The sequence below is a fragment of the Kryptolebias marmoratus genome, linkage group LG21 (genome assembly GCF_001649575.2).
Source record: "Kryptolebias marmoratus isolate JLee-2015 linkage group LG21, ASM164957v2, whole genome shotgun sequence".
In the NCBI taxonomy this organism is placed as follows: domain Eukaryota; kingdom Metazoa; phylum Chordata; class Actinopteri; order Cyprinodontiformes; family Rivulidae; genus Kryptolebias; species Kryptolebias marmoratus.
Window position 1 is genome coordinate 18,108,276 of NC_051450.1, and position 15,223 is coordinate 18,123,498.

At 37.5% G+C, this 15,223-nt stretch overlaps 1 protein-coding gene across 5 annotated transcripts in view; it reads left to right on the forward strand.

The window, feature by feature from the left end:
- The window catches only part of sema5a (sema domain, seven thrombospondin repeats (type 1 and type 1-like), transmembrane domain (TM) and short cytoplasmic domain, (semaphorin) 5A), a 151,987-nt gene that overhangs the window by 23,702 nt on the left and 113,062 nt on the right, over nt 1–15,223 (forward strand). The window lies entirely within an intron of this gene.

Below are 15,223 nucleotides of genomic sequence, written 5' to 3' on the forward strand. Positions count from 1 at the left end.
GTATGAGATCAACATATTCTTGTTTGATAACAAATTTCAGGATAACCATGAATTGTGGAACAAAGGGTATGTTACAAAAGAATGGTCCAACCTTGTGTTTACATTGCCCGAAGTCCTGACCTATCCCCATTAGAGCATGTGAAGACATTTATGAACCGAAAAATGTAAAAGCAACAACTCAATTCTTTAAACACCTTAGGATGTGCTTACAGAAACAATCTTGAAAAAAACCCCACCTGAAACATTTTGTTACTTGGTTTCTTCAAATCCAGAACACTTTTTAGAAATGTAAGGAATAGCAACATTAACATGGTAAAAGATTAACCAATTCAGTTTAATGTAAAATAGACTGTATTGCAAGGCTGAAACATTTATTTATAATAACCAAAAAAATAGCTCTATAAGGAAAAAAAACAATTTTTGAGCTCATTCTGTATGCAATATAATAAAAGTCTATGAAACCATGGTAATAACTTTTTACTTTTATTTTGCATCATAGCACTCACTTTTTCCAACTTGTTTATATGTTGAAAACTGATGCTTAAGGCTTTCTGTGATATTGATCTGTGATGCCAAGAGGTTCAGATTTATACCACTGGGGTGATAAGCCAAGTCGAGGCAAAAATAATATACAGCACATTAAAAACAACCTCAGTTGACCAAAATGCTTTACAGAGTTAAAAAAAAAAAAGAGTAATTACTTTTGGGCCTTACTGATCAAAATCTAAATGATCCTGGTAGGGTAAAGGGGAAAGCATCAAATAAATTTAGGTTAAGGTCAACAAACAGTTTGATCGCATTTAAAATAGAAGTTGACAAATTGTTGCACATGTCTTTAGCACAACAAAACAACCATAGTTTAGGGCCAATCCTGGTCCTGCTGCGCCATTATTATGTTTTAGTTGTTTCTCTGCTTTGACAGACGTGATTTGAATGACTGAGTTATTAACAGGCTTTTGCAGAACTTGAAGACCTACTGAAGAGCAGGAAAACATCTAAAACATGCAGGATAGTGGCCCTCCAGGACCAGGATTGGACATCACTGGTTTAGGGTTTCCTCGCCTTTTTTTTTGTTTTCATTTTTTAACAAAAACTGTGCAAATTGTACATAGTTAGTGTAACAAATAATTTTTTAGATTTTAGCTCCAAGTTTTATTACTGGTAAAGTCCTAATCAGGACATTAAATTGAAGTCTAATGCCCAATGAAAACATTTACCTATTGTCTCCACTCTAACAGAAGTGAATAAAAACTCTGTGTAAGAAAATAACTGGTTTCTACAGTGAGGCTGAAGTTTCAGCTTTCACCCGTGTTTAATAGGTCCAGAAACATATTTTGCCAGAGGCTAAGGTGTGCAGGTTGGTTCGAAAAGTGGCTAGAAGTCTCTGGCGTCTTTATTTTTGAGGAGACTAACTGTCAAAGTGGACTGGTCCATTCAGCTCTTGATGAAACACAATCCTTCAAACTCCTCAGTGGCGTAAGAAAAAAGAAAAGACAGGAGTCAACTGAGAGGGAGATAGGTTTCTTGCTCCGTCTTGCAGAGACATGATCGCATCAGATGCCTACAGGCTCTGTCTCCGATTCTACTCTTCTGTTGTTCCAGTTCACCCCTGGGAGACGAGTTCAGGGAGGCGGGGGCTTGGGCAGGCATACTCATGCATTTTCACAAACACACGCAACAACAAAAAGAAACATTGGCTTTATCCTTTTTCATGGTAAAACTGCTGCCTGAAACGAGCCCATCTTCCTTTTTTTTTTTGACTGTGCTCCAGCTTTCTGCCACTGTGCCAATCTGTGATGGTAACGGGACAATTACAAAGGACCAGACACTCAAAGAACACACACACACACACATGCACACACTCGGGTAATTAATTGGTTCCAGTGGAGCCAAGAGCTAATTTACTATCACTCATGCCACATTTCTTCAGATACAGAAAGATGACTCATCTGAAGGCAGATTTCTTGTGGCTTCTTCTCCATCTGAAAGGTCCCTTATGTGGATCAAAATACAGTATATGCATGTGTTTTTAAGGCAAAGGGGTGGTTGGGTTTTGTTTTTCAGCCATATAATTACTGTGCTGTAGGAGTTGGCAGTCTGTTAAGGCTTGTTATCTTGGATGTGTTGATGCAAGAAACATGTGGGAAGACTGATTGTAGGACACTTGTCCCTGCCCCTTCGCTTCCCTTCTAGTTTTGAACAACTGGGATTCCAGTCAATGAAAAACAGACAAACAACAAAACAATGAATGTTATAAAGATCAACAGAAACATATCAAACACTGCTCAGCTGATCTTATTAATACAATGAACTGGGGTTGACCATGTTAAAAAAAAGGCAAATCATGGTAAATCACATCAGGTGCTGCAGCTTTCTTTTTTCCTTCTGAATGCACAAAATGAGGACACATTTGTGTGTGTATTAACACTAAAGTGAAAACCAGATTGATTAGTTAAACAAGCACAAAAAAAAATTATTCCCAGAAATTTGGACTTGGCAAGTCATAATAAATTATTTTTTAATAAACCATTTACTTTCAAATATTCTACAATAAGAATATAACAAACTGCAAGATGTAAGAACATCAGCAAGATCAAATTTTAAACATTTTTTTATTCTTATAACTATTCTATTAGTTAAAAAAAACTGTCTTGCATGTTCTTTATTTTAAGTTAACCTCTGCAAAACAGCCTTTTTACTTTATTAGAATTCAGTCACGATGTACTCCCAGAGAGACACTCTTAAAGCCTCGACACACTTCTGCACATATCCAAGCCGTAGAGACCTTGCCAACGCGCACACACTCGTATTTCTACTATTTTTGGATTAGCCGCACCACAGTGTTGCACTTAAGGGTCCACAGTTTTCACTACAGTCTAATAGGTAGCAATAATGAGCTGATTTGTTGAAAGTCTATCGAACAAACAGTGTTTGAAGAATTTGTCAGTTGGTTTATAGAAGCTGGCATGTTGTATTTTTGGAACCAGAGTTTGTGCACTTGGGATGTGGGACTTTACATCCTACTTACTTCCCTGCACTCAATCATGACCTCCCTTTTAAGCATGAAATAACTAATTACAGCTAAACATGTTAGAAATATTCATTTTTGAACATACAGCAGCAAGGTAAAAGTTGTGTGAATCAACAGGAGTCAACAACTATATATATATATATATATATATATATATATAATGTTGTTGTTTTTTTTTTCATTGTGTGGGGACTTAAAACTTGTATTGGAACCAGCCTACAGGGAAACTGTTCACATCAACTTCCAGGTTCTGGTTAGGCCTCGATATAAACTGTCTATCGTCAACACACACTCAGAATTTACACTTTTCCACTGAGCTACCTGGATCAATTACAAAGGTAACTTTCATCTGAGTGACCCATTGTATAAAGGTCTTTCATTTTTATACCTTCCTTGTTCTGTGTTTTAAATAGGAAACAGTTTTAGCCATAGAAACGCTAAAAAAAGAGAAAATTCCAATATTATCCTCTTTATAACTGTACAATTAAACAATTCAAATTGTATTTAAATGTAATGCCAGAACAAACATATCATTTTATGTGCACCTCTGTCCATGAAGCTCCAGCTTCAAACTGTTAAAAGCTCTGATTATTCACAGCAAGTGGAACAAAAGGGACCCAGCCTTCCCCATAAAATCTGGAAAAGATTTCATCCATCATTCACAACTCATACTGTGTCATCACGAAAGCTGATGATTGATTGCGATATTAGTAATTGGATGATTTGAAACTGCAGTCTTCTGTGCAGAACAACCTAAAAAGAAAAAAAATCTGCACTGGGTGATTTTTATACTTTCAGCTGAATGAGAGGAATTTACCCTTGGACGGCTGTAATTTTCTTTTCATTTATACTCTGGCAAACGTCAAGGTAGCATTTCTGTGACCTTTTGTCAGCGCAGATCAATGGGTTGGTCCTGTAGTTAGTACCTACCCTTGATACCGGCAGAGCAGAGAGCGCCTTTACTCTGTTTCTTCACTTCAGAGGTTCTGAAGGTATGTGTGTTTGTGTAAAGCCAAAGTCAGTTTTACACTTTGCATGTGTTCACAGCTGCAGACAGTGATAGTATAATTTTGCGCCCAGTGAGAAAGCGGGCTACCCGTTAGCCAACCATGTAATTAAAGCATTAAAAATGTCACCACTCCTCTGTGGAGGGCTTTGTACGCACCTTATCGCTACAGTCCCAGGTGAATGTGCATTTGCAGGTTTGATGTTTCTGTTTTCTTGTGTACGGTAACTTTTGTAAGTCTTGGAAGAATTGCGGTCATCTTTGCAACAACTCCTGGATCAGTCATTACATTAGATGACTAAGACGGCACACGGAGAACAAAGGATTTGAGGTGCAAGAAATCGTTGATGTCAGTGCATTACTCTAGCAGTTAAAAGCTGAGAAAATGACAGGAAATTTTGCATCCTCTCTGAGGTGTTGGAAAAATGAAACAGGTTTATGAATCAGTCTATCATTTTGGGGTGATGATATGAAGTCAGAGAATAGTAGAAACCTAAAACTCTCAGTGAGATGTAGACTGAGAACCGTAGTGACAAACTCCGGATTTTGTCACAGAGATTTATGGGACTTCAACCCTGCAATGTAGTTGTGACAACTTGGTCCCTGTGAACAACATTTTCTTGACACTTTGAGCAGCTCAGACAATCGCCTCGGGGTCTGTAGGATGTGTCAGAGCCACTGTCTCAACAGCCGATCAGTGCCAGGGTCAGGCTTATGAGTTCTTTCTCTCTTTTTTCCAGTGAATAGGCTTATTCAGACATCTCTTTGCAGTGGCAGCAGTCAGGTCATAGTAAATTAGGCAAGTTCAGACACGGTGGAGTGATGGTAATTAGTACAAAAAAAGGAGCGTGTGCACAGATCCTGAAAGCTGATATTATTCATTTTACTACTTAGGGTCGTTTTTAACTTGGAAAGAAAGCTAGTTAGGTTAGACTCCTGTGAATAAATGTTTCCAGTGAACGTGTATTTCACTTAGACATGATGGCACTGAAAAATGTAAAGGTTACAGTGTTAAAAAATGGCAATTACTGTGTTTTAAATGCCAACTATTTTCATGCTTGGTGCCAACAAGGGTTAGCAACCTACTAAAGTAGCATCATATTTCTCAGCTCTTCTGATTCAGTGGAACCCTCCTCAAAAGAAGAAATCCCCAAACCAGACATGATAAATTCTCTATAATTAAGAAGTCCTGACTCTGCCTTACCTTGACCTAAATCTGAAAGAAAGCAGCTTTTGTTGCGCACTCTAAGGTCTACTGTGTTAGACCTTAGGTAATTATGTCACACGTCATATTGAACTACCTCCAATAATCACAAAGGCGGCAACATCAACACAGATTGTTGTCACATAGCATTTAAGAGTTAATCACTGTTCTAAAGTATGTCACTTTCAGTGCTACACTAGACCTTTTTTACCCTACAGGGATAACTTAGTTTTGTGCTAAAATATATACGCAGGTTGTATTCAAGCATGTGAAAAGGCAAGATTATGAGTGCTAAGTCAGCTAAGTTGACAAAACAGAAATGAGTTTAGTGGCTTTGAGGAACCTGGGGTGGGGCTTGTTGTGTTTTTGAGTAAATTGCTGGGTGTGTTTTCTAGCAAAGCAGCGGAGAGTGTCTATGTGTGTGTTTTTCTATGATTCAGTGAGTGTGTGCAAATGTGTGTGATCTCTGTCCCAGATTTATCTGGACCAAAGCTATGGTTGTGGTCAGGCTTGTCATCCAGGTTGGCCAAAAAAAGCTTTCTTAAAATATAGTGCAAAGCTTTTGCAGGGTTTGAGAGTCATTGTTTTTAGCTTGAAAAAGAAATGCACAAGATAAGCTGAGCTGTGCACGACTGTGTCTCAGAAGAAGAGAAGTGTAAGATTATCCAAAAATCACTTCAAAACAGTCTAGTTCAAAGGTTTCAGTAAAAAGTTTGTGAAACAAACTTTTCTGAAGGTGAAGATGTGCAAGATCTCTACCAAAAAAACCTCGCTTTTGCTTCAAATTGCAAACAGCCTTTGCCACTAAAACAGGAAGGCCATGGAAACAGAGTGTGCAATAATCAGACATAAACGTAGTATCTGACTGAGCTGTTGATGACTAATTGAGAGCGACTGTGGCTTAGTGATTAGAGCAGTTATCCTCCAACGAGAGAGTTGGAGGTTCGATTCCCTCAGTATGTATTCCTAAGCAAGACACTGAACCCCTCATTGCTTCCAATGGGTGCCTTATTGGTGTATGAATGTGATCTTAAAGTGCTTATCAGGCTCTATAGAAGGATTTATTGATATTAGCTTTGTTGAGATGTAGTAGAGTTCTGCAAAAATAGTCATAGAGTTGTCATAGGTGACTCAAACACATTTCAAACCTTTTTTTTCATTTAGTTTTTGTACTTTTAGAGTTAGAGTTGTGTTCTGACACCTGCATGGGAGCTTTCCTTAGGACAGAACACATCTAAGTCTTCAGCCCCAAATATCCAGGTTTAAAAACCATCCTAGTGATAAATAATAATTATTAAAAACCAGTCCATATTTGCTTATCTTTATTTTTAAAAGTGCACTCCAGTACATTTCATCATAAATATTTGAGCTGCTTTCAAGGTGGATACAAAGCAGGACAAGGAGGGTAAGGTGTGGGCGGAGGTTGGAAATGAAATAATATACACAGCCTAGAATATAGCTTTTTGTTTGCAGAATAAAATCCTGCAAACAAATAAGAAAATAAAAGTGGTTTACGTAAACTGGCCTCTCAAAACACAGCCGCATGGCTCACTTGTCGCAAACACTCAGAAATCAGTGAGAATGCATAAAGAGAATTTATCTATTTTCTTGCAGTTTTTAGTCACCAACTAGTCTCCAACAGTTGTAGTCTAGTGAGATTCTGGCTTAAACAATAGATTGTTTGAGCTGTTTGGATTCTGCAGTTTGGTTTCTAGATTGGGTGATCCTTTCAGATTACAATAAATAGGTATTTTTGGACATTAAATGAACACCTATTTTTATTATATCTCTAATGTGCAAAATTCTTATATTGACAACATGACCAGAGAAAAATTGGAAAGACCTTCAGAAATAATGGGTAACTAGACAGTGGCTCAGAATTATTCAGTCCAAGTGCGAACTAAATTCAGTTGAGAATAAGGAACCTAGACTGTGAAATGCATTCCAGGGCAAGAAAATTGGGAGAGATGTTTACTCTGCAGTGTGTGTGTGAGAGTGAGAGAAAGGGGGGGAAGGGAAAAATCGTATATGTGCACCTTTGATTTGTGCCCCAAAGGCCACACTGTGCACTGCAGATAAGGTTTTGAAACAAACAAGCCATCAGATCCGAGTGCACTTTTCAATCCTACTTTTAGAGACACAAATATTTCTTCCTGTGGAATTAATCTGCCCTCTGATCTGGGGGGTCGCCGAGCAGAAACAGGCCCTGCCACACCGCAATGAACTCTTTGATGGCAAAATCATCGCTCCATCAGTGTCTCGGCTTTGTTGAGCCTTTGAGACACCCAGCAGACTGAGGTGCACTAAAAGCATAAACACAGAGGGAAAAGGTCAATAAAAGGTTGTCACGGAGGGGACGGAGAACAGATAACATTAACAGACTGAAAAATCTCTCCACACACATGGAAATGAGCTCTCAAAGCAGCTAGATAAGAAGAAATATCAGACCCCTGACCAGTTTGTCAGTCATGTTGTGCTTTATGCAGCAGTCAGTCATTCGGTCAGGCACTTCTGCAGCCTCCCTGTCAGTCAGTCGCTTGGTTTGTTCTTTTCTACGATTATTTGTCAGTCTGCCAGCCTGATGGTCACTTGGTCATCCCTTGTCACTCAAGACACAATTTATACATTTGGCTCACTTAATCAACTTGGGTTGATTTGAGTATTTGTTGATTGTGTCATTGATTTATTGAATTATTAACCAATAAAGCAGTATAATATTCATTAAATGAAATTGTCAGTCATACTTTTCAGACAGACAGCAAAACAAAAGGCAAACATCTCTGCCATTACTTTCTGTGTTCTGAGCTAAAAACATAAGAAGCCAAAAGAAAAAAGAAAAAAAAAGACTATTGGCAGACAGAGACACAAAACAACAAACAAAAAACTGGCAATAACTCGCCTGATAGACAGAGTGATAAACGGGCAAACACCCAATCAGTTGAGTCCAAACTCACAAAAATAGGCACTCTGCATCACGGACACACAGCTTTATAAAGTAGCTCAGTAATGTCTTTGTGTGCTGTGGTCTAAAGCAAAGACTGGGTGGATTTTACTTGAGTGTGTGTTTGTGTGCGTGTGTGTGTGTGTGTGTGTGTCCTGTCTGGCCACAGAGAGTGATCAGTGAAAGGGAAAAGCATCTATCAGCACTGTGGTGTGACCCCCATCTCACACTCCCTTGACTGTGTTTGGACAGATGGATCATCGCTGCACCACTCACATTTGACAAATGTGTTTGTTGCATGTAAGCCTTATGTATGTGTGTGTGTGTGTTGCATCTATGTGTCAGTGAGACGAATACAAAGCCAGGATTTATTTGGGAGCCTATTCATTATGTATAGTGCAATTTAACCATCATGAAGTCCCCCTAAGACAAAATCAATAGTGCTGTTGATATGATCCTCTCTCCACTCGTTACTGCAGGAAGAATTCAATAGATTAGTTAGCTGACACCTCAACTCCTAACACATCTGTATGTGTGTGTGTGTGTGTATGTATGTTGTACGTCTACATGCTACTGAATGTCATTATCTACTTTTACATTTTGCTGCAAGGTCCTTCAATCTAAACATGATATGCAGGGTTGTCAAAAACATATTCACATTTATTATGTTAAAGACAGAAATTAGCCTTAAGCTAAACCTGGTGCAATGTATTCAATGTTTTTAACATTTGCATTATATTTGCACGCTGTTCTGATTTTAATAAATAAATTTCAAATTTTAAAGGTACAATAGAAAATCATTAAAATTAAAGCACTTGCACAAAAATTCAATGAATTCTTTGAATTAGTTTGATAACCCCACTTGTAATATCAGATTACATGTTGCTTACTGTTATGGTCAAGGAATGGCTTAAAAGACATAACATATGGAGTCTAGACAATTGCAACATTTGGATAAAGTTTAGTGAGATAAAGACTATATTTTCTTTATTTTAATCTAAACTAACTGGTAAGCTAAAGCTAGCATCCCATGTGCGAGAACTTAGGGAGATTCTGTGCCAAATTGTGACTGATTGGAAAAGAAAAAAAGAAAATTAGTTGCAGTCAAAGTAACACATAAATATGATAAAGTATCTTTATTTGGGGAGTAGAAGTGATTGTGTATTTTACCAAAATGCTACACTGAGTCATGTCCCATTTAATGAGAATTACTCTGGAATGATGTCAAGTAGTTGTCAGTGTTTTTGCTTCTTAAGGTATTTAGTTTCAGTCACTTATGTACATCTTTTAAATAAAGTCTGCGATTACACTTTCAAACTTTAAGCTACTCATTTATCATCAGAGTTGGTTGAAATTTGCACTGAATATAAATGAAACCTTAAGGATAGTTTGTCCCTAAATCATTTCTGCTCACATCAATATTTTTCATTTTCCAGCAGGAGTTTGGAAACAAGTTTGAACGAAAGCTTTTAAAGAACAATTCAAACAATTTCATTTAGCTCTAAAGGCTAAACTTTAATGGCTTTAAAAAAAAAAAAAAAGTGGTACTTCAAGATTTTGCAGGGTCCTATTAAAATTATTAAAAATTTCCAAGAAAATTTATAATTGGAAGCCAGAGTACTAGATAGTTCAACAGAACAACCTCATTGCCCTGTGTTGTATAACTCTGTGGGTCTTTGAGGCTTGATTTTTTTATCAATATTTAATAGGCATTTATCCAATATAAATTAAAAAAAAAATCATTGTTTATCCAAATATGGCATCATAGAAGTTGTATTTGATGGTTGAATGAAAATCTAAGTTTGGCTGCCACATGGATTCGATCAACAGCCTACATGCTGTATGGCAGTTTTACTTTTTACTCAAAATACAATTTGTCTATCTCTGTCATCCCCACAAGCTGTGTCAGGCCCAAAAACTTCCCCCCAAAAAGAGTCAACCTGTAAGTATCTTGCAAAACAAACAAACAAAAACAGAACTGACAGCCCCACCTGCTGCTCCTCCGAGAACAGTCATCAATCATAGATAAATAGGTGCATCAATGGGGCAAATACAAATCGGTGTTAAGAGAAGTTTATTTGAAAAATAAATTTTCCTGAAATAAAAATAAGGCTTTACAGCTTAATATCCTGCTTGCATACTGTTTTATATATGCATTTTATATGACAACACTATTTACCCCATGATTAATTTTTATGTGGTTAGCAGTACTTCTGTTCCGTGCCTTGAATGTACGGAGATGTTATCCATCACCAGGTCCCTGGGTGATATTAAAGTGTTTGCCACAAATGCACCTGTACTGAGCATGTGTTTACATGTGGGAAGGCGAGCAAAAGTAGGTGAAGGTGAAGGCATGTGCTAATGCCCCGGAGATGATTTAGAGTTAAACCGCTGAATAGCACAGAAAGCTCTTTCAGTTCTCTCCCACAGGACCAGTTGGTGGCGTGTGGCGAGCTGAGAGGAAAGGATCCACCGCAAATCACTGCATGGGAATGATGCAACAAGTCAGATGATTTGGTTTTAAATCACCGCCGTCTGCGTTCTGTTACTTACATTAAAAAGTGTGACGCAACTGCACGTGCATGCATAAATCAGGTTATCTCCGGGTCTATTAAGTCTTAGAATTTATGGCTCAGACATTTTTTAATGTATCTTGGATCTTAATTGTTTCACCATGTGATCAGGTTTTCATTAGGGGTTTGGATGAAAGTTTTCAGTAAATCCAGATGCTGAAGGTAAAACAAAGAATAGCGCATGCAAGAAATTGCAGAAAGTATCGTTTCATTTTCTTATTGACTTTAAAAAAATGTTTTTCCCCTCACAGCTTTGCAGTAAAGATGCTAATAAGTGCATGCATACTTATCAGTGATAAGTCATTAAAAAAATAAACCAAATGACATGTAATCCAATAGTGAGGCTCTGACTGCTACACTTTCAGGATGCTCTCAAAAAACTCTGTGAAGCAGTAAAGTCCATCCATCATTCTGGCAGCTGCAGGTTTAGTTTGTAATTCCACAACAAGCCACTTTTTTCATTTGTTTAAACGGGGCAAGCACACCAGATGGTCTTCAATGTAAACATGACTGCATACTTTTCCTAAATTTGTAGTTTTCTGCTACCAAGTATGGTCGCATCTCTTCAGTGACAAATGTCCCTACACTATCCCAACTTAATTTTCCCATCTGTCTCTCATTGTGCAAATTATTTATCATGTTAGGAAAAAAACAGTTCATTTAGTCTAGATTGTCATCAAAACATAAGCCAAATGAGTTTTTCTATGCTTCAATCATTAAATGACAATCAATACAAAGATTCTCAAATGGGAACTACAGGCTGGCTGCAAAATATATTCAGTCCCCTTAAATGTTGCATGGGCAAATTGAGGACTGTGGGCCAGAAAGGGCTGTTGGATGATCTACATTCAGTCCCCAAAGCTGTCAAAAAAAAACCCAAACAAGTTAAAATAACTAATTAAAGACTAAAGGCTCAATGATGAAATTAGGACATAAATGAAAACAGTCAATACTGCCTTTTTTCCTGCTCCCAGCTTAGGGTGCTGTCTATGTTTTGGACTAAAATAGGCCTGAAGTTTTATTTGCAAGATTAGTAACATTTGGCTAAACCCTATTTAGTGTTTCCCCTCAGCCCTAAGAAACCTATCAATCAGAATAATTTTCCACTATGACTTTTATATATTTCTTCAGCTGCTGACAAAAACAGACTAACGCAAAATTCCTAACAAAAAGGATCATTAACAGGCTGACGAATCTCTCCACACACATGGAAATTAGCTCTCAACGCAGGGTTAAAGGAAGAAACAAAGCCCTGAAAGTGCATGCCAACATAGCTGCCCGGCAAAATATTTTATACTAAGCAGTCAACCATCCAGACCAAAATCAAAGTTAGCTGCATGCTGTCAGACAAGCAAATCAAAGCAAGAATTTCTTTAAATATAAATTTTGTGCAGTCTGTCTCTAATTGTATGTTGGGAATCACTCTCAGCTACTACCACATCATATTTTAACTCAATGTCTGCAAAACTGACTGAGTTAAAGCCATTTTTAGATTTGCTAAAGTCGATTAGCTGTAACAACCATCTTGAATTGGGTTGACTCTGAAATAATATCCTTTGCAGCAGAACACCCAATGATTACATTTTGAGGTTTTTATTAAAATCTGCCAGTGGTTGATTAAATATTTTGCTAACAGTAAAAAGAAATGAACACACACACACAGGCCCGATCACCCAGCCTTCATGGCAGTTTTCATTTTTCATGACATGCCCATTTTTCAGCTTGAAGGACATTCTGCGGCACTTTCTAAAAATGTGTGTATGTGTGTGTGTGCATGGTTGAAATGATGTGAGGTTTTTGAGAGAGGGAGGCCAACAAAGGGTTCTCAACCTGCTGGCCTTAACTTTTGCTCCTGTCAGCTAACTCTTTGCAGGTTTGTGTGTGTGTGTGTGTGTAAATGTGTGTCAGTGGCCTGCACATATGCTGACAGCAATCCATCTCAAATCTCTGACCCCCATACACACTTAAACAAGACTGTAAAAACAGCCATAATCTTATTTCCTCAGTCAGCCTCACCTCTGGGCCCAGGAGATTATGAAATATTTTCTCTAAGTGAACGCAGACGTGAAAGATTATATGAGTGTCTGACAAATGGTGAGGAGAATGTCCCAGCCAACAAACTAACAAGTAAAATGGGTTCTTGGTGAGAGAAAGCATTGTTGGAGACTGTCAATGCCACTAGCATGCAAAACTGGCATTTGAAATTAATAACTAAAGGCCTTGCATTCCTTGAAGGAATGCATATCACTCGCAGCTTTTCATGCCTGAGTTTTAACTAAGACCATCTTATGATGGGAGGGGACTTGGATTTTTTGGTCAAACCTTGAAAATAATGTTATGCACAATCTCATATGGTATCAGAGTAAGTGCTATGGACTCTCAACTCCTATGAAATTAAACTTTAGCTCAATATCTACAAAGTTGACTGAGTTATGGCCATTTTTGTGTTTGCTAATGTTGATTAGCTGTCGTGGCTGTTTTATATTAGACTGACTTTAGAAGTTAATCAGTTTTCGATGTCCATTCAATTATTGCTTTCTAAAAGTTTCAGTATATTGAATATCATGTGTAGAGTTTGTGTTGGGAACTTTCCTCAGCAACAACTACACAAAGTATTAGCACAATAGCTGTAAAATTAACTGAATTATAGCAGCCGTATTGAATTGGGTTGACTTCAAAAGTTAATCTGTTGTAGATTTACATCCAATTTTTATTTTCTGGAAGTTTCTTTTAAATTCATCCAGTGGTTCATGAGATATTGTGTTAACAGACACTCTCACATACACACATGTAAAAACACTGTCTACCTTCGTCTTTTAGCGATGGGTGATAAAGATGAAGAAGCTGATGTGGGATCCATCAAGTCAAAAGGGAAATGAACTCAAGTGTTGCTTGTAGATGATGGTGTTTCACATTAAATCTCGTCTTTCTGAGCCTTAGAGAAACCCACTCAGTGATTCCCATACAGGCCCCTGGATCATGTAGCATAATCACTAAAAGCAGATTAAATTGTACATTCAAGAGAGAAATTGAAATATAAACTCTCACCATCTTGAAGGAAAGCAAAAATGGAGAATAACTTCATGTTCCTCCTTAGAGCCACTCGGAGCTCCAAGGTGGATCCATATTTCAGGAAAAGAAGCAGAGACGAGGTTTGCCTGTGGAGAACAAATCTTTCCACCACCTCAGGATTTCTTTTTCTTTTTCTTTTTTTTTTTAGTAGAGCTGCATTTCTATTATTCTGCTGCTTTCACAGAACAAACACAATATGAATAGTTTTTGCTTATTCGCAACCTACTATTCACACTAAATCAACTCTATCATGAAGGGAGCATTGTTCTGTTTTTCTTCTTGTTTGGAGTACACAACAAATAAAAAGCCCCAGTGAAGGATGAAATAAAAAAGTAGAACATTTTCTGCAGTTTAAGCTACGTTCTGAAAATGAAACCAGTGTTTTTCTATTAATATCCTCAATGGTTTAACACAGCCTGTTACACACGCTGCTCATGATGTGGTGTACAATCAAAAATGAATAAATAAATAAAAAAAGCCCCTGCTTCTGTTTCTTACAGCATGAATCATTCTTGGTAACAGCATTGTATTAATGATTAAAAATTAATGATGTAGGTGGCGCAGACAGCTCATCTTTTCTCTCCCACAATGAAAGAAACTATGAACAGCTGTGCAAATAGTTGTTTTTCTTGCAGCGACTGAATTTTCTAGGCTGCGTGAATCTTCCATATGTATTACATAACGATGACATTTAGCTGGAATGAAAAAAACAACAGATTTACAGCAGCCAAAGGATTTCATTGACTCATGAGGAGAACCGTGAAGCTCCATATCAGTCATAGATACTTATACTGTATATAAACACACACACAAAGTAATACACTTTTAATCAAAAGAGCTAGCATTCCTTAAAAGGAGTGCATATTACCCACCAGCTGTCGTGCCAGTTTTAAAGATCTTTTTAAGAAATAGTGACGTTGTAATCATTCTGGTCAAACCTTAAAAATAACGTTATGCACAATCTCATGCTAAGTACCAAGATGTCATGCTCAGAGATGGTGTTGACGATGAATCTCAGCTACAACCACATCAAACCTTAGCTCAATATCTATAAAACTGACTGAGATTGACCTTTTTTTTTTGTCTGATAAGGTCGCTTACATGTGGTGGCCATCTTCATAGATTTGACTCCAGAGTTTAATCAGGTATAGATGTACATCAGTGATTACTTTCTCAGAGTTTCAACAAAATCTGTGCAGTGATTCATGAGATATTTTGCTAATGCTACAGACAAACGAACACACACACACACACACACACACAAAACCATTATTGCCCATTCGTCTTCGAGCGATAATAACACAAAACAGTTGAATGCTTGAAACACTATACCTGCACTCTATCAATATGTATAATAAAGCTCAACTTCTCTGGAAGCAAAGACTTGCAGAAAGAG